General features: G+C 37.9%; 1 protein-coding gene across 7 annotated transcripts in view; it reads right to left on the reverse strand.

Annotated features, from left to right (window-relative positions):
* The window catches only part of PTK2 (protein tyrosine kinase 2), a 187,643-nt gene that overhangs the window by 130,240 nt on the left and 36,771 nt on the right, over window positions 1-20,632 (reverse strand). For 4 of the 7 annotated variants that reach the window (XM_085572605.1, XM_085572602.1, XM_085572601.1 and 1 more), the window contains exon 3: window positions 16,587-16,613. The exons of the other annotated variants lie outside the window; for them this stretch is intronic. The gene's annotated coding sequence lies outside the window, so the exon portion shown is untranslated. The remainder of the gene's footprint in view (window positions 1-16,586; window positions 16,614-20,632) is intronic. 7 annotated transcript variants of the gene reach the window in all.

Consider the following 20,632-nt stretch of genomic DNA (forward strand, 5'->3'; position numbering starts at 1 on the left):
TGTATATGGAAATAAAGCAAATATCAATTTTACAGCAAAGTATTTCACAAAAATTATAAATAACTGATTCCGCTAGAAAACGTATTAAAATCAACAGGAGCAAGATTCACACTTCTCATTAAAGCTCTTTATATATTCCACGGTAATCTCTTCTCACTCCCAGCCCTCAGCAGTAAGGCGTAAGGCTTATCCAAGACTAGCACCAAAAGGGAATTAATCTAAAGCCAGCAGCCTTCAACTTAACCTATCTGCCTACTTGTAGCAGCATGCACTCGTCTAGAGCATATGTTTAATTACCATTCTTTACTGCCATCTCATTTCTCAATATTCTGACTGGCCTTGCAGAATTAGTGGTGTATGTCAAAATTCTTAATAAAAAAAAAAAAAAAGGAAAGGAAGCAGCAATTGCATTTAACTATTGTCTGCTTCTCTATTTAAACGAGAAAAAATATTCACTGGATAAAAAAAAAAAGGGGAGAGAGAGATTAGGCCACAACCAGGCCCATCAGATGTTCTGCATCACTGCTCAGGCACAAAGCCCTTTCTGGGGCTGAAGAAAGCCAAAGGGAACTGAAGACATGCCTGGGTGCCTTCCTCCCCCCACCACAAAGTTTTCCAAGCCCTTCAGCGTTACACAGACAAACACTTCTAGCAACAAGGTCGAATATATTTACCTTCAATAATAAAGCAAAACATGCTACAGTAATATTTAAACCCAATTATTGCAGTTGTGTGGGTACAGAAGGGGCACAGACAGGCTGGCAGGGCAGGAAAGCTGCTCTCACACCCCCAGCTCTGCCATGGGCTTCCTCGGTGACCTTGAGCAAGTCAGATGTGTTTCCTTAGAAAAAGGAAACTGCAGATACTTTTTCAGTTTTCCTTAAGTTGGTTTGATCTGTGCTCTAGGGTGTAAAATATATTTTTTAAAAGGTGTTTCTTCCATGAAAAGAAAATGTTTTCCAGAAAAGCAGATAAAAAAATATTAAGAAGTAAAAAGGGAAAGTCTAAATTAAATTTTATTTATGAAAACAAAACCCTTTAAGTATCAACTGGTAAATGCATTGTCAAGGAGAGTTTTAATAGACAGAATGTGTGGACTCTGTATTCTTTACACTTTTAACAGATGAGGCTAATACAGATTATCAATCCAAGTGTCAAGAGATACTGCCTGCTCATATAATACCAGTATTAAATTAATTCTTCTCAAGGTCATACCTTCTTTTTCTTGTATTAGGCTACAAAATGAAGGTGAAAACTAAGTACTTCATAACATAAGAATTTTTTAAATTCCATTTTAGAAGCTGTCCAACATTTTACACCCTGAATATGTGATTTTTCATTAAAACCAAGTGCTTCCTTGATGCTTTTAAAAAAATACTTAATATCTATTTGTTACATATGCTCATTATCATCTTTCAAATAACATGATAGTCCTTTTCTGCACCAAAAAGGCCAAAAGCATAAAATTTATGTTCTGGAGATGTTCAAAGACCCCAAAATTCCAAGTTGCAGGGAAGAAGGCAGGCATTGATACAGCAGCAGACAAGGCACAAAGTAAAAAAACAAACTTGAGAAGTTAAATACATCTCCAGTATACTTAATATTGAGTATTTACAACACTTTATAAATACTACTCATCAAGTAGGTATCTGAGTAGCATTTATGTAAAGTAATCTGTTTTAAGTAATGCAAATCAGATTATACCATTTACTGAGGTAAGAAACATCTGTCAGAAATCAAGGCTGTGGAACAGTAGCGTTGGTTCTTGAATCTTGGCAAGATGCATTTGCTGACACACACTGATAGTATCTGTGTAGTAGTCTCTGTGTAAGCAATGATGATGATGGCTATCAAAAAAACTCCTAAAAAAAGTATTTATTACAAAAAGAATCATTCATAAGTTTTTACTAAGAATATGTAGAAGCACTGGCCACTTTCCTGAAGCACACATTCTAAGCAGAAAAAAAGCTCAGACTACCCCAATAACAACAGACAGGCCAAGGTCAGCTAAGAAATGGCATTCTGCCCCAAGGAAATTCAAGTTAAGACTTTTCTGCTATGACTATGATTTTGGTTGCTCAATTTCAGCTTGCTTTTAAAGACTACTGATTATCAGCTTTTGGAAAGCAAGAGGGGAGGAAATAGTCAGAAGCATTTTTTTAAATTTTATCAAGGTAATAAGTTTTAAAAATTTTCTTTCTAGTGCTGAGCCTTGTCTCCTATTGATGTCGCCTTCAAAACCCAAAAAGCTCTGGGGAACAAAGGGTTAAATAATAGGGGTTTGTTTTTTACAATTTTGAGACATATAAAAGGTTGTCTAATTTTTTCCACTCAAGCTTATCCAAACAAAAATAAAGATCAGAACCATCAGACACACTGGCAAACCTCGGCTTTCTACATGGTTGTGTCCAGAGCCGGAGCTCCTGGGGGTGTCCCAGAGATCTCATTAGCACAGAACTGACCCCAGTTTCTCCCTGAGTAGGAACTCTCTGCTGTTCAACTAATTTTTTTCACAACAGTAAATATCTCCATTCAAATTTTGATTGAACTGGCTGGCAAGTTGAAACATTGTTAGGAAGGAGACCAGGACAGATCCAAACAGGGAATACTTGTCCAAGTTCCACTGTGCTGAGGAATCAAACAGGATTTGGAAACCGTAAAGAAAACAGATCGGTACCGGGGCAGTGTTGGAGAGCAGAACAGAAATTTGCTTTTCAGTTCCTCTCCTGCAACACCTCAGCCACCAGATGAACACAACAGCAACAGAGATCTCCTCCAAGAGAGAAAAGATTCACTTGTTATAACAAAAATGAAGAGCTACAGCCCAGAGCACAGCCATGACATCAGCATTAAGGCTGGAGATGGGATGAAAGACTGGAATGTTCAGCCTGCAGAAGGCTCCAGGGAGACCTTAGAGCCCCTTCCAGTGCCTGGAGAGAGACTTCTTACAACAGTACAGGGTGATAGGACAAGGAGTAATGGCTCTGAACTGAAAGAATATGTGTCTAAATTATTAGGAAGATATTCTTCTCTATGAGGATGGTGAAACACATCCAGAGAAATCGTGGATGCCCCATCCCTGTAACTGTTCAAGGCCAGGCTGGATGGGACTTTGAGCAACCTGGGCTGGTATAAGGTGACTGTGGTAACGCTCCAGCATCACTCTAGTAATTCCTAGAAGCTGAAGAACGAGGACAAAGTTTTGAAGGAGATCTGAATATTCCTGTAGAAGATGGAAGAAGAGTTCATTACATTCATCTAGCTGATAAAATTTTCAAACAAACTTCAGAAAACAGAAAACAAACCCTCAGAACAAGTGCAGGATATTTTTGGTTAGTAAAATCACAAATACTGTCACAATTGCAGCCCATAAAGTTGAGAGTGCCTGATGAATGTTCTAAAAATTAAAACATGTTTATTGATCAAGTGACAATCTTCTGCATCCAAATTAATTTGCTTTTCCATGTTAGTATCCAGAATTCCCCAAACATGCTGTCCAGACACTGTAACTGCACCATAATCTTCATTCATCTTCATCCCCTCAAGTTAGCTCTTGGTATGAGTTTTTTCTAAATATTATAATTATTCTTTGGGTGTACGCATTATTTAAAAGTGGAAAATATTATCTACCCTAAGTTTCCTCTCAGCCAAAGTCAAACAAACATCATCTTAGTTCACAGGAACTACTAAAAAATGTTGCATTGTAATTATAACAAATCTGAAATGACAACTTCCGACCTCTGCCTTACTCTAAACTCAGATTTGCTAAGGCTGTTTCGGAAATCTGCCTTGGATTACCTGGTCTCTAAATCTATCATCTTGCCCCTAAGCAGCCCCTTTCTGCTCCACCCACACCTTCTCTAGCTCAGTTTCCTCCTGAACACCTTCTGCCACAGGGCACAGAGGAGAACAGGCTCCAGGACCTCCAAGGGTCTCTGCAGACTGAGAAGCTCTGTCATCATTATCCTGCCACCAGAGATGGTCTTTCTTATTTAACTCTGAGCATTCTGACAGGCAGAACTGAAAAACAAATGATATTTTACTTTAAGTGTCAAAATCCAAACCCAGTTTTTCAACAGAAATGATTCAGTATAACTGAGAAGCAGCATCACCTCTGTGATATCATTTTAGACTTTGCAATATGAGCAAACTCTAATTCCATGCTTCATACTACATTAGACCATTTTACTCCTGAAGAAGAAAGATAGAGAGCACTTCCATAAACTCATTCTAGAATATAAACTGCTGAGGATCTCTTAAGACATTGTTCTGGCAAAAAGCCAGGACAATACTGAATTTATTGTTGTATTTCTCCATTTGGTGAGCTTAATAGTAGGATAATCTTGGGTATTCCCAAAAAGTATGGAGTTTTAAAACAATACTTTGTGAGCTTCTGAACCATGGTCACCTGTTTAGCCTTAGGATCATTTGAGCTACATTTTAAAATAGCAGTTGACAGTTGGTTTTCTTTCCAAATACTAACCTTTTGGTAGTAGTAAGGTGGGGAGCAAAATAGATCAGGGTGTTAGGAGAGAGCAGGAGGAATTCAGTATTCATGAGATTTCCCATACCTCCCCTTCCCAAGGGATCCTGTGATGCTGTGGAGCAGAGCAAGCAACAGTGCAGCCTCCCAGCCTATGCTGTTAAGACAACAGATGTTAAAAGGGACACTAAATTAACTTTATTTTTATTATTCCATAAATAAAGACTAGCCATTTTTTAAACCCATATGGGTTGTATTAGTTTTCAGGCATGAAAGTTGTAGCAGATTTCCTTGTGGGTGGACTAAGCTGCTCATCTTCTCCTACTTCCTTCCATTTACTTTGTGAAGATTTCACTGTAGAAAAGGATAAAGTCAATGCCATGAAAGCTCAAAAAGGTTTAAAATTACCCCTTCCTTAGGACACTGATTCAGAATCTCTGCTTCTTCTTGTTCCAGGCTATTTACAAAAAAAAACACCCAACAAAAAAATTTCTATCCTCAAGACATCTTTGAGAAGTTCATTCACTATTCCATTGCTTAAAGCTAAAATCTGCTTCATGGACACCTGGAGAGAAGAAGTGAAAAAAAAAAGAGAAAAAGTGAATCCTATATTCCTTATTTTACTGCAAAATAAAATCTGATCATTTTGGTCTGTGACAGATTCACTGTGCTTATCAGTTTGCATTGCATACCTTCAGCCTCCAATGTGGGGTGACTGGAGAAGGAGTGAGACAAAGCAATCCAAATGGTCACCACAACCTTTCTTGACCTTATAAGACTTCCCTTTTTTATGGCAAAAACCTTCCATTTATGAGGCAAACACTGCAGAAGGTATCTGAAGGGGAAGGACCCCAGTCCTTGGATGCTGTGAGGATTACTTTTGTTCAGTGAAGGGGATCCTAGAGTGGATCAGTTGACCTTACAGATTCTTAAAATCCACCTTTATCAATTCAAGGGAAACCTAGAAATAATTAGCCACATCTTCTAAGAGGGATATAGGAAAATGAAATTGCTTCTGGGTTAGCAAATCTCTTCAGTGTCTCATTGTATCTGGGCTCCTTTCTCTCCTATCTATCTAAGCACCAATTAAACAAAAGAAAGAAAGCTGTGCAGCCATGTAGGGCCCAGTTATTTATCAGAAATGGTGTCACCTGGATGTGTCTTCCTTGTCCTGCTTCTCCACCAGGTGCCAAATACAAAGCTGAAACAATAGCTCATCAAAACACTTTTAATTGCAAACATCTTTTTAGGAAAAAGTTTAACATGACTCCCAGTGTTACATAACCCACAGATATAACATCAGCAACTCCTCAGGCTCCCAAGCTAATAAATGCAATTAGAAACTGAATAAAACAGTAATTCATGACCTCACAATAATGCAATATTTTCCCATTTATGTATGAAAACAAACTTTTCCACGCTGGTGGAACAGCTCATATGGTATTTCTTAGTGAAGGATGAACATAGCATAAATCCCTTACATATAAACAAACTCTTATAGGCTAAAACAAAAAACAAAGAGCTATTTAAGTTTAAAATTCCAGAGTCACAGAATAAATCAACAGGTCAATGCCAATACCCTTCAAGCCTAAGAAAGCAGAAAAATTAAAAATTAATTTTTGATTTTTACAGAACATATTTTTAAAGTTTTATAACACAAACATTAATGCTGTTCTATTACCAAGAAAATTCAGTGCCTAAGGTATCAAGCAAAGCAAAGCGTATTTAAAAAAATAAGAAAATATTGCTAAATAGGCACAAATCCCTCTTTCCCTCTGTAATTAGCAAAATTTGGATTGAAAAATTAAAAAAAATTATGCTTTGTTTAGGAGAACCTCTAGTAGAGGCCAGGTGTAGCTGAGCCTCTAAGCCACAGAAAACTCAATCCCTACTCACTTTAATCAGCCCCTCTTCCTATTTTGTACCAAGAAGGAACATTCACTTTTCAGGAACTTTCAGCTACATTGCTGCTTCATGAGACCAGCAATAAACTTACAAGGAACTGGAAGGAAATGACTCCTCAGGCAGTCATTTTATGCTGTAACAGAGACTCAAAGGTCATCCTCAGCTAACACAAAATCTTTTCTTCAATGCTAAATCCACCACCTTAAATAGCCTCATTTGCTCCTCCAATTACACAAGACTGCACAGTTCTGCTGAACAAGTTCTGTTTACCTAGGAAAATGCCTGCAGAGTGGTGTCAAAGAGCTCTGAAACAAAAGAACTTGTTGCTTCATTTTAAAAAAGACTTCCAGGAGCTCACCACCAAATGCAGCTCAAGTTAGTGCAGGTAACCAGCTGTTCCAGGCATTCAGTGTGTCAAAGGCAGCACATATCCCCTCTCTGCATCCTTTCATAGCAGTAAATTGATGAGCAGACCATGCAACTTCTGCTCTGTAGCTCCAAACTCAGCTGAGCTTTAAGTGTAGTAAGCTTTACCCAGTGACTTGACAACTTCAGCACAAAAGGCTTTGATGAAGCTGAAAACAGATGTGCAAGAATGCTGATATAAAAATGAAAATAGGCAAGACCAAGATGTACAAAACCAACTGATACAGCTGGGAAAGATGTTTGGGCACAGCCCCTTTTCAGATCTTCAGATGGTAAACAAAACATCAAAAAGCCAAAAAAACTCCTTTCTGATGGCAGCCTGAATGACCTACTTTACCAAACATCACAGGGCCAACATTGTCAGCATGTAACAGCATCTGACAGGGCCAAGAGCTCATCTCTTGCACAGTTCTGAGCTGCAGAGCACAGCTTCCAAAAAACCTCTGGTACTGCTCTCCACAATCACATTTGATGCATTTCAAGACACTGTACTCAAGGTTTTAAGTGAACATGAGACAAGGACAAAGAAATATCAGTGACTGCATAAACAGAGGAAGAATATAAACCTTGTCCTGCCACACAGACATGAAGAAGAAATGTCATAAACTTAAACTGGGAGTAGTAAAGTTCAAGGACCCTGAAATAAATGCCTAGTAATAAGTTTTAAATTGCAGAAGAAGATGTGAAACTGTCATCTTAATAGGTTAAATATATTCAAGGAATTATTTAACTCACATCTGCCTTGGGGAAGGACAGAATTCCTTCACCCCTTAAGTTCTGAAGTCATTAGACAAAGCCTGATCACTGTCCTTAAAATTTCTACTTAATACTCTACTTTTATAAGTTCTGTATAAAAAAATCTTGGTAATTATGTTACTGATGATTCCACAACCTCATTGGTAGTCACCACCTCTAACACCTCACGGAATCATTTGGCTCCCTCACCCTTCTCTATTGCAAAGCCTCAAGTTTCAGGAATACCTTTTACTCCACCTCTTGGAGGGCACATAGATGACCAGGGAACAGTCAGCAGGAATTTCAGAGCTGATCAGTAACTTTCTACTGGGACTAAAAGCCTCAGTCCAACCTTCCCTTAGTATCATAAAATGCCCTGAGTTGGAAGGGACCCACAAGAATCATCGAGTTCAACTCCTGGCCCGGCACAGGACAACCCAGACAATCCCACCACGTACCAGAGAGTTGTCCAAACACTCCTGGACTGTCAGAAGTGGTGCTGTGACCTTTCCCTGGGGAATCTGTTCCAGTCTCTAACCACCCTCTGGGTGAAGAACCTTTTCCCAATATCCAACCTAATGCTCCCCTGACACAGTTTCAGGCCATTGCCTTGGGTCCTGTCACTGGTTACCAGAGAGAAGAGATCTGTAGTGGAGATCAGAGATACCAGTTGAGCTGCTCTTCAAATCCATGAAAATTGGCTTCACTAAAACATCTGAAGACAATGTGAATCACAACATAAAGTCTATTAATCCTGGAAATATAGTTCCAGTATTTATCTGTATTAAGCCTTTCACAAAAAGAGTAATCACAGATAATTCTCCTCAATTGTCATGGAAAAGAGAAATCAAACCATGTGAAACCATTCCAGTTGAATGGACAATAACCAGAAACAGTAAAGATCTTCTTAAAGGAATAATTAGTGCACAAAGATATAATCTGGAAAACATCTCTGTGCCAGAGTTAAACAATGTAAGAATTTCTTAAGAAGTTTCCCATCTATCTCAAGTGTAATTCCAGCCCATTAATGGAAGCACAGGCATTTAATAGCCCTCTTCTGTTATCCTGACCCTTTTTCAGAGTAAAGTCCCGAGGAAAAATGTACTTGCTACAAGAACAGACTTTGTTGGTGTTAAATTTGACCCCTCCATATGAAACCCTGAAGAACATCAGCTTTATACCTGACAAAATGATTTTTGCAGTTTTTCATATTTAAATTAGTGATCCCCAGGGAAAAGGCCTGCAAGACACACCATGGCTATCATAAGGTGATGGGATATTTTCTTAAATATGTTATTTTAAATATTAAATTTAATATTTTCTTCTGAAAATAAAAAAGGGAAGAGGGGGAGCCATAGGTATAAATTTTTGTTCTTATTTCCTTTTCCCAGTCTTCGCTGCGCAAACAAAACCAGAACAAACAAGTTACAAGCTAAGGACACAAGGAGAGTGTTCAAACTATACATTAAGGATGTAAAAATAAAACAAAGGAAAGATCATATAATCTTTTATTTATGGTCATTTTAGCCGTAACTTAGAACAAAACAGTTGATTAAAGTTCACCAAGCAATGTTTTTCCTCTTGGTTCACTGTAGTCAGTGATGTTCCTCTTCAAACAAGCTCATGTGTATTTTGGGAGAAGATCCCAAGCCACTCCCAGCCCAGGTCTTGCAGAACAAAACACACACTAATAACTAACATTTTGTAGAAGCCAACTACACAAGATCCAGCTTGATATTCAGATTCTTTCTTTCAGTCACAGTGTTATCCCCACCATTCCTTTACTCCATAGCTGTTGCTGCGAAGACCCTGGGTAGTAACACACTCCAACACTGCAGCAAGGGGTTACAGAAATTCACAGAAGCTGCAGTTCCTGAATAAAAACAGTGAATGCATCATGAGCATCAGCAAAACAGACTAAAGAACACATATTTAGGAACCATGATTATTGGACTCTTCAGTTTGCCAAATTTCATCTTATCCTTAAGTAATTCTCCACCAGAACAAGACACTTTCAGTGACTGCCACTGAAGGTTTTGTGCTGTAAAGGAGCAGCAGAAGCTCATTCCCAGTATCCTGATGCCCTGATTATAGCACACTGCTCTCCATGTGTGAGGCTGGCTCTATTCTTGGATTTGTTTTTTTCTCCTGTAAAAGAAGATAGATGAATTCTCCAGTCACTCTTAGCAGATACACATCCTCTACCATGCCTTTACAAAAACTTCTACGAACAAGAAAAACCTGCGAGGACAAAAGTAAAAAACAATCCTGAAACCCCTAACCATTTATCAAAAACACTTTAAAAATCCTTTTAAAATGCACAACCACCCAATGTCCCATTTTTGAAAATTTGAAAGAGTCCAGACAAAATTTTAATTCAGATCTCCAAGTACATCATTAAAATAACCCTTGCCAACATCCCTCCAGCTGTTTCTGCACAACCATCACCAGCCAGTTTGCCAGCAAGAACATCCATGTGGCTGTACAGAGTGCAAAGAACTTTCCTCACTTAGGGAATTCCTCAGCTGAGTGTGAACTGCCAGGTCCTGCATATCCACCCATATCCACACTTAATGGTACAGAATCCACAAGGAACCATTTTTACTCTGTATTCCTTTGACACCAAAACAGGTAAACATCTTCTCAGAGTACATAAGCATCCTGTTCCAAGTAAAACATTACTACTACAAGTTATTTATTTTTTGACAGCATGTAGTACAGAGCTCTAAGTTCCGCTGCAATTCCTCTGATATTGTACCAAGAAAAATCTGAAGTTCAGATTCAATAGTTTCTGTCCAAGGTGTCCCTTCCCCCCCCACAAAAAAATAAACCCTGAAGAATTTTCAAGGTTATCTTCTTTTATATTTTGTCCAAAAGTTCTGTAACTTGCCCCCCTTTTTTTTTTGTGTGTGTGTGTGTGTGTGTGTTTTAAAGAAGAATGCCAAATGTTAGTATGTTTAAAATAAAGCCCTGAATGATCCCCACTCCTTGCACCCTTAACGACACAAGCCAAATTAGCTACCTCTGAGATGGAAGACTGACAAATCTCTCCCTGGTAAACCTGGCTGAGGACTGTCACCAGGTACCCACATGACACTGAGGCTCAAGTTTCTTGCACATCCTCAACGAGAAAATAAATATGTCACTATTTCTAAAACAAACTTTCCAAACTAGGAATAAAATCACATACACTATCTAAAAGAATGAAGAGTATTTGCAGCTGACTTCATTCAAAGCTGAACTGCATAACTGTAAATCAGGATATTTCAAGTGGAGCAGCCACACCTTTTTCTGCCACTTGCAAAAAGTAGAACAATTTTCCCTAGGAAAAGTATCCTTATACCTTCAAACAGCATAATTCCTAGTTTGCAGTAGCAATTTCTAAAGAAGCAGATAAAAATTTCCAATTTGTTCTAAATGAGAATTTAATTAAAACAAAGAAAAATATCTCAGATACTATACATTCAAGTGGTACATTTGCATATGATGCACCCTTGATTGCTGGAATTCTTCCACTTTGAGATGACTGCCCAGGAAGAAGGCAAGAACAATCCTCACAGCAGTGTGGATGTCTCCAAAACCATGGGAGCCAGAACTACAGGAAATGATAGGGGAATGTGCTGAACTGCTGATTTTTTTGTTTATTTTAAAGTGTCAGATTTATTGATCCAGCTTGTTGAGATTCATAGAGGCATGGGACAGAATACTTGAAGGACCTTTCATGTCATCAAATCTTACTCCCTGTTTCCTTATGCAATCATGCCATAGTTCCATTAAGTACCAAATATATCTAATTTCACTTTCTTTGAGCATAAGATCAGTCTAGAGCAGATACCAGGGATGCCACATCATTCCCAGTAAAATTGGCTTATGTCCTGATTTTTTTTTTAATACATACTCTCAATTCTCTATATTGAAACTTCCTTTGTTCTACCCCCTCTTCTCCTTTTTCCTCTATCCCCATATCCAATCCCAGAAAAACAATGTTCTGCAGCCAGGGCAAGTTTCTTAACTATAAATCATTTCACAGGCTGCCCTGGCAAATGGGGGAGGTTCCTGACAGCTGGAAAAAAAACCAAATGGAACTTGAAGAAGGGAGGGACAAAGTAATGGAAGTAACAACACTGGAAGCCATTTCTAAACAAATGAGAACAATAAGGTGATTAGAAATAGCTAGGATTTATGAAAGGGAAAACATGCCTGATCAACCTAATGAACTTCTTTGATTAAAATACAAGCTTGGCAGATGAAGATTTGTCATTTCTCTCAACTTCAGCAAGACTTTTAACACTGTCTCCTATGACAGCACTATAATAGACAAACTGATGAAGTTATGGACTGAATAAATGGACAGATGGCCTGGAAACTGTCTGGACTGTCAGGCTCAAATTTCTGAAGGAAAAACACTACAATTTAGCTAACTTGCAGTTTCTTAAGGTGTTTAATACATCTCATCACCTCAGTATTACTACCAGGTAAAATGTTTTTCTTACCAAATCGTGCTGTTGCCCTTGCCCTGTGTGGGCAGTTAGCTATGAAATATAGATGGGAATGCAGGGAAGAGGGCAGTGTCATAAGCACAGCCAAAATAAGCCAAGAAAGTTTCACTGGAAAGGTTGGCAAATACACAGATTTCATGTCAAGGTCTAAGCTGTCACTTCCCCAAGCCTTCAACAGAAAAACATGAGACACTTGGCAGTGATAGTTTAAAAATATAAATGCATTGCTTTTCCTAATATCACAGAGGTCTATAACAATGGGAAAATGCATTTTATGAGGTATAGATGATTAACCTTTTAAAACTACTCAAAAAAATTCATAGGAAGATTTAATGCACAAGTAACAAGAGAAACTTCTTCCAAGTGACATTTAAGCTTTGTCAGCAATAACCCCATCCAGTAGTAATAGCAGTTTCATGGTAGAGAATTTGGAAATCTAGCAATAACACCTGGCTAGTGGTGAAAAGAATTCAAGCTACTGGCCATACCTGCATCAAAAGAAAAGTCCTCTCACATTTTCAGAGCTGTACAAGGCATGCAGGCAGCTATTCTAACTTGACAGCACTAGTATTTCATAAATTGCTTTCAGTCCCATACTCATCACACAAAATCATTACAACCCACGCCATTACAAAACTAAGTTTTCTGTTGCTTAAAAATCAGAATTTTTAGTAACATTTGCAAAGATTCCTAGAACAAAAAAATCCTGATTTTCAAAGAGATTACTGAAAGCACAGCTTTTAGAGAAGAATTACAGGTTTCCCTGTAAAATCCCTTCAGCATCATGCTAGGTATTCTAAAGTGAGAGAACTGCTCAGTCTTAGTGCAGCTTGTATTTAATTCTTACTTAAAACTGAAGTGACAAATCAAAAAAACACTATTTTGTACTTTTTTTACTTCTGCCTACACAGTTGGTTACCTTTCCCCCCCCCCTTTAAGCAGGGATATTAACAACAGTTCTCTGCTCATGCTACTGAGTTTATTCTCAGCTGCATGAATAATCGTTGCATAATTTATTACCCTCTGTAATACATGTGAACATTTATTTTAAGAGTTCTGCATAACCTCAATTCTGTCAGTTCTTGCCTACTGCAACTCTGGCAGTACCTCAACTGATTTTTAATTTTCTGTCTTTTAACACCATAGGCAGAACCCAACCCTTTGGGGCTTTTGGAATTCTGGTTGTTGTGTTTAAGTTCATCACACAGGCAGGTGTAGCTTTAGGGTAAGGAAGATCTTTTGCACAGCACAACATTAAACATCTCCTGCCCAGTGGGTAAGAGGAAGGGGAAGCAGGAGGTTGTTCCAAGGCTGTGGAAAGTGCCAGGAGGCGAATCTGATTTCTTTAAGTGGATCATGAGCAGGCCCTGTGTAAGCAACAAGGCCAAACACACCAACAGACTGAATGAGGACATGCCTTTAATTCAGAAACATCTTTAGGTTGAGCTGAAATTGTGTAACTTTTTTCTCTTTTTTTTGGCCCTAAATGAGGACTTGGAAGTAAAAATAGCTACAAAACCATTTAATATTTCAAGATAACAATGACAGTGTGCAAATGGTGCTTACCTAAATTGTACATTGTATAGCAAAAAGTGAACACAAAGCCATCAGACTTAAAATATGCTGCACATCTAAAATAAGACCTAGGCAAAAGATGTGTATTTCCTATTAATTTTTCAATACTTTATATTAGGAGTCAGCAAGATTTGATTCACCAGATATTATCTGGATGAGTCATCAAGAACAAACTGTACCTGAGATTCAATTCTTGCATAATGCTTTCTTGAATTTTAAACAAAAAATACAGTATATGCTTGTTTTTTATATTTGTCTTTATTTCCTCTAGTTCTTTGACAGAGTTTCTTGCTTCCTTACTATGTCTTCATTCTGGTAGTGGAGACATATTTTCACTGCACATCAGGAACAAAGGACCAGCTCTTAGGAAGAGTCACCTACGTCACACAGATGCTAGAGTTGTTTTAAATTCAGAGAGAGACAAAATCCAGGAGGGATTGCTTTAAAGCCCAGCAGTGTCAACAGAGGAGTTTAACTGCATTTACCAGAGGAAATCAGTCTTTCATGTCCCCAGGCATGCTGTGAACACACTTGTGTTGCAAGAGAACTTCATTTATAGACACAAGAACTGTGTTCTCTACCCACCTTCAAAATTACATTTTAGAAAATTGTTCTCAAAACTCCTCCTGGTTGGCATTCCAAAAATGCTCTGTGCTCATCTCCATAGCCTCAATTACAAGGCAGTAAAAACCCAAGTTACCCATGAACTTCAAAGCAGTGATACAGATTAATTCAGAGTAACTCTCCTGAGTAATGATTTAACTAACAACCTCATCAACTAATGCATTCTCCAGCACAGAAACAATCCTTCCTTACAAGGTTTTGCTATGAAATAAGTGTTCTGGATGACCTTGATAGACCACTGCCTATATCAAATTTATGTATAATCCAACCTCAAACAAGACACTAAAGACACTACCTGAAGTAGCATCCTTACTGCTAAATCTTCAAACACTGCAAAAGCCCCCCTCACCATATGATGATGAAAATTTAGAGCACTAAAACCAGGTGGCAAAAGTTAGAACATTTCTAGTGACATCTATTGTTCACTGAGGAAAGTGGCACTCAGGTGAAAAAAAGTTCTTTAAAACTCTAAATAAGAAAATACCATTATTTATTGCAAAGATAACTTTTGATGATTAAAACTTCCCATCTGAATGCAGAACCTCATGTTTATTCAATTATATCTTTTATTCAGGCTGCTTTTTCAATTTATCAAATTTCTTTGAATTTTAATCACATCATCCAGTGTGCTCGGAAGTCCTTCTGTGTTGGTGTTACTGGTAGATAAAGACAAATCAAGTTAATTTTCATGGTCATTAATAAAAACACTGTACTACCACAGAACCTCTGTGAGACTCCAGCCTTCCCTTCTGACAATATTTAAAGCATGTTTTTAACAGAAATTTCTTTAGTTTCTTTACCAGGAGGTACTGCCAAATCTCTGCTACAGGTAAGCCATGGTGTGTTGTTTTTATATCCTCTCTAAAGTGCTCTTGCCATGCCATAGGAAAAGCTTATCCTTTGAAAATCCTGGAAAAACTTCTACCTTCTATCAGTACTTGCAAGACACAATTAATAACTATAGTTAGGACACTCCCACACACAGACTCAAATTGAAAAGAATAATCTCATTGTGACTCAGATTCACAACAAACTCTTCAAGTCCCAAATATAAACTCAGAAAAAGTTTTATCACACATCCTTGTCCTAGAAGCTGCAGAATAAAACCTAACAACAATCCTTACCTTCCTGTCAGTCTGACCTAAACACCAGGTATTTATTTTTCCAATATTTTCCATAAGTGCCTGCTTTACAACCACTCACAGCTCTCAAAATAATTTTAAACATGTCATCCTGAAAAGAAGACTTCCACATTTAAGCTTCTCTTCACTGCTTCAAGAAAACATGATTTTTTTTTTTTTCCAGAAGAGCTGCTCTGAAGTTCTTGTGGTAAAAACTACAACATATCAGCTATCAAGCTTTTAACTGAAATTGCCATTTGATTCCAAGAGAAAAGAGCAGCTACCTTCACATCAGGTGTTAATATCAGCAAGAACAAATGAAAGAATGGATACATAAGCAAAACCACCAAGGCAGAGGGCAAGAATAAAAGGCAGCAGGCCTAACAGCAAATATCCAATCCCTTGATCAATCAGGAGTAAAAGTGCACCTCAGTCAGGATTCCAGAATTCACACTGCTAACAGGGAACAGATGGACAAATTCTACCTGCCATGGAACAGGAGACATCCTCACTCTGAGCTCTGCATCACATCTCCAGCCCACAGCACAAATGAATGTATGAATTTTAAAACTTCGTTGAAGGCCAAATGTAACAAACAATGAATGAAAAATGCTATTTTAAAAAATCAGATCAGCAGGGTTGGGTTTTTTTGGTGGGGTCCATGTGTTTGGGGGGTTTTGTTGTCTATTTTTAGATTTAGGGCTTTTTTAAAATTTTTAAACATCATTGATAGAAGAGTCCAATAGAGCAGCTCAGACAAGTCACCTGTGACTCCAGCCAAGTGAACACCTTCCCTACTATGACCTGGGGAGATTCCTTCCACCCATAAACCCCCCAAGCCCATTTCCTTGCACTCTGCCCCTCTAGAACACCATTAATACCATTTGTGGCTGCTCCTAATCTGCTCCCCTGCCAGCTGCATCCCACATTCTGCTGAGTTGCTTTAAGCATTAACTATCTCACACACATATTTAACTACTGCCTATAAATACACCTCAGTTACCTCCTCCCCTTGTCAAAATACACCATTTAAATGGAAAAAAAATCTGCACCTCAACAGGTTTTGTTTTGACCTCAGATCCCCACATGACTAAGTACCATGACAGTGCCAGTAAGAACCGATATTCTGATTATATAAAAGCATGACTGTATTGTAAGCAGGTCCTTAAAAGCTGCCTGCTGTCACATCAAGACATAACTGAAAAAAAGAGAACTTACCTGCTGGCAAGGGAAGTGTTGAAATATCTGTAACAATAAAGAAAAACATTTAGAAACAGAAGAAAAAACAGCTCTACAACTGCATTGACCTCATCATTTTTCTGCAAGGCCATACTTGTTTACTAAAGCACATTATCTGAAGCAATTTGCTGGCTGCTATGAATGCCACATGCAAATCAAAAGCATGTTCCTTGTCTCACCCTGTTCATTAAAAGGATTATGTTTTGCTCACCTAACTGAAGGACAAAGATTATACTGAAGGCAATGAGTGTAATTACTGCAGCAGAATACAGGTCACTACACACAAATGAAGTGTTACATGTAAAATTCACCATCATCACCTACAGAATTTCAGAGCTCAAAGTGTCAGGGATAGTCTTTGCAAATGAAGAGGATTCTAAAGAATGTTTTCTTTATCCTTAACTCTTTAGAGAAGAAGTAGTCAAGCTTGCAAGCAGATAAGCATAGAACACAAGAAATAGTATTAAAAGAAAAGACACTGATTTTTGTCACCAATGCACATTAGAGGCAGCTGCTGAACATTTTTATAGTGAATGCTAAGGCTGTCTTGAGCTGCAAATAATGACCCCACTGTCTCAGAGTCTAAATAGAACATACAAAAATTATACACTAAAAAAATAGATATTATATTAAACTGTAAGTCATTATATTGTTCCTGCCTCCTTTTCTGTTGTCATCTCAGCACACATCATTATGACTGGGACCTGAGGTGCCCATCAGAATTCAGAACAGAAACTAGAACCAACAAAGAACTAGAAAGAAAGAATTACTCAAGTCTGTAAGGACATGGACTGGGGACATATATCACTGGGTTAATGAAAACTGAAATAAATACAAATTGTTGGAAGGGGTGGGTGAGAAAGGGGAACCAGTAAAATAAGTGAGAGAAAAACTGAACAGAACCTAAGAAAAAGGTCTGCACAGTTATTTGGTTAAAGGAAACAGCAAAGTTGAATAATAAATTGTCACACTGGATACAAAATCCACATGGAAACTGAACTTTAACCACAGGTGCAGCAGCTTAAACAGATGCAGAGATTACTGGGGCAGATGGTCACTGCTTTGCTACCTATTAGAAGAAATAATGAGGTTTAATAAATTTATTTGCCCTGCTCTCACCAACAGATTGTTACAATTCATGTCTGTGCCCAGAAAACATGATGAAACTTGAATAACAAAGAGAATTACACCTAAAATTTAAAGGCTGCCTATGAAAAATTTCAAATATTAATTGCACTACTTTAAGGAGAAGATGAAACAGCAACACAAAGTTGAAATGCACTTAAAGTGGGAAATCAAAGGCAAACAGGACACCACAAAACACTCAGAGAAAATACTGAATGCTTTAGTCCGGTAGAACACAATATTTAAAAATATAGTAAACTGCATTTAAAAGATGCTCATCATGCTGTCTGCTTAGGAACAAAACCATCTTACAAGTAAGATATGCCCTGAGACAGGTGATACAGTCAAGGAGACAAAAAACTCAACAGCTCCTGCACAGAATCCAAATCAGCACATATGGAATGGAGCTTTCATCCATCAGAAAGAGATTTGCAATGACAATTAATTTGGAAAGATAAATGTTGCATCATTTTTTTGTTTGTGTATGTTTAATTGTTTTCATGCTCTTTTTTTATGAAGTCACAGAAAAATTCCTGCTTGACGCTAGGCTATACAGTAAAACTGAAGCCACATGAATAAAGCATTTTAAAATGTGGATTAGAACATATCATTTTTGATTTTAATTTTTCTACAGTGACAGAAACGTATATTTAAATTCCATTTTTAATTAACAACTACTGAAATGTTTAAGCTACTACAAACACATTAAAGTGCATTAAAATATTTTAAATTTTGTGTATTGGGGATGTTTTATCACAGCATTTATTACTTTTGAAGCAGACTCTTTGATTAAATGTGCCTACATAACAGATGTCAGGAAAATAATGACAAACATAACCCCCAGAAAAATATGTTATTACTGTTATTATATACAAACAGGCAGAAAACAATCACATCTCAGAATTTAAACAGGGAAAAGCTCTGCAGCTAAGACACACATAAAGATTTTTAACTTCAAGAATGACCTGATCATATCTCAGTGTTTGTCCCTAACACCTGAGCTGCTGTTTCCGCTGTCACCTCTCCCTGCCAGTGGCTCACACATGTGGATCCTCTTACTGCACCAGGACCTTCCCAAATGGGCACTGACACCATCAGCACTGCTCCTATATTTAAGTCAAACACTGTGAAGATTTCTTACTTCCACATTCCACTGCAAATTAGTCCCACAAGTGCATTAACTGAAGAGATGCTGCACCCCTGGGACAAGTTTACTGAACAGCTTCCTGCAACTGCACCTTCTTCTATTACAGTGTAGTGCAAGAGACTGTTTTCTACCATTAATTGACACACATTAGATCTAAAAACAAGCTGGACAGAAGAAATTGAAGCCTGAAGGTTGTATCAGTATACTCAAAAGTGCCTATGTGCACTTAGCAGGTTACTTGTGTGGTATTACTCAATTATTTCCATTAAGCACTAAGTCTTCTAATTTTAGCAAACACCAGCCACTACAGAAATGTCCATTCATAAATGAAATAAATATTTCACAGTTCCAAAGATAACAGTAACAATTCCACTCCTTTGTGTATTCAGACACCACAACAATAAATGAAATGCTCATTACCTTCAGGTGTTCCTGTAAGTGTGGATTCACTTTAGGAACTTCCTTAGTGAGTTTGCCCATCTCTCCAGCTCACTCTCTTATTTTCTGGCTTGAAGCCTCTTAGCTTTATTTGCAAATACAGTTTTCATTTAAAATCTAACACTGAAAAAAGATGAGTGGATTCTAGCCACCCTTTACAAACTTTCTTCACAGAGAGGTAAACTGAGAGAACACACTCAGGTAGCCACTCACTTCAGGTTACATTTACAAACTTGCCTCCCCTGCTGTGTAAAACTTCCCCTTTCTGAAGCACACTGCAGCATTTCAAACTCTAGAGAGGAGAAATTCAACCAGCTGAGATTTGAAGAGGAAAAACTCTAAAGTTAGGGTTTTAATCTGGTTTGGGACTAAAATGAGAGGCTTGAGAGCATTCTGGAGAGCTGTCCTGTTGGGAAGGATTCCCTCACATCAGGGAGGCCTGGACTGACTTTTCTCCTACAACTCAGTTGCTGTGACACAAACCACATTTACAGCAGCTGTACAACAGTACATTGTAAAGCAGCTGTACAATCTTACTTTTTTATCTGCTCCAAAGTAGTTCTTCAAAGGGAAATCTAAAATGAATCATATTTCAAGTGCTGCTGCTCCTACTGATCCTTTCAAGGGATCACTCATGTTCTGCATTTATATTCTTAAGTATCTCCCTGTGCTACTTGGCAGGGAGCAAAGTGCCAGTTTGAACAGGCAGAAAGAAAAATTACTTTCACATCATATTCTTTATCATGCCCAAACTTTTATATACTTTGTAAAGGCTAATCAGTTCTCAGAGAAAACTGATTTTACCCCATGTAGATATTGGAATGATGGAGCAGATGGCCTCAAGAGCTCCTTTCCAATAAAGGTTTCTGTAATATTGGACACATATGATAGTAACAGACCATGAACAAGTTGAATTGACATTAGAGGTGCTAAAAAATAAGAAAGTTCCTCAGCCAAAGAAAATTTGCCAAGTAAATCAGTTATGTACATAAATTCACCAAAGAACAGAAAGGACAGTATTTTAAAGAAAGAATACTATTATTGCTTCTGTATGCACTGAGATGGTTTTGGGCACTACAGTTCTCAAACAGACTTTGTGGATCCCAGCACCAAGAGTTTTTCTGATTTATCGACACCCTGAGGACCAGATCACTCTACCACTGTATTTGCTTTTATAGAACTGCACTTTACATTGCAGAGTTTCAATGAATGTTTTCTTAAAAATAGAGCTGTAACTTTAAGTCTTCCTTCCAAGAGTAAAATCTAATCATCAACAACAGGAATGTTTTGTGATTTCTTATTCCTGCCTCAAGGT

This window comes from Lonchura striata, chromosome 2, assembly GCF_050655825.1.
Source record: "Lonchura striata isolate lonStrDom1 chromosome 2, ASM5065582v1, whole genome shotgun sequence".
NCBI lineage: Eukaryota > Metazoa > Chordata > Aves > Passeriformes > Estrildidae > Lonchura > Lonchura striata.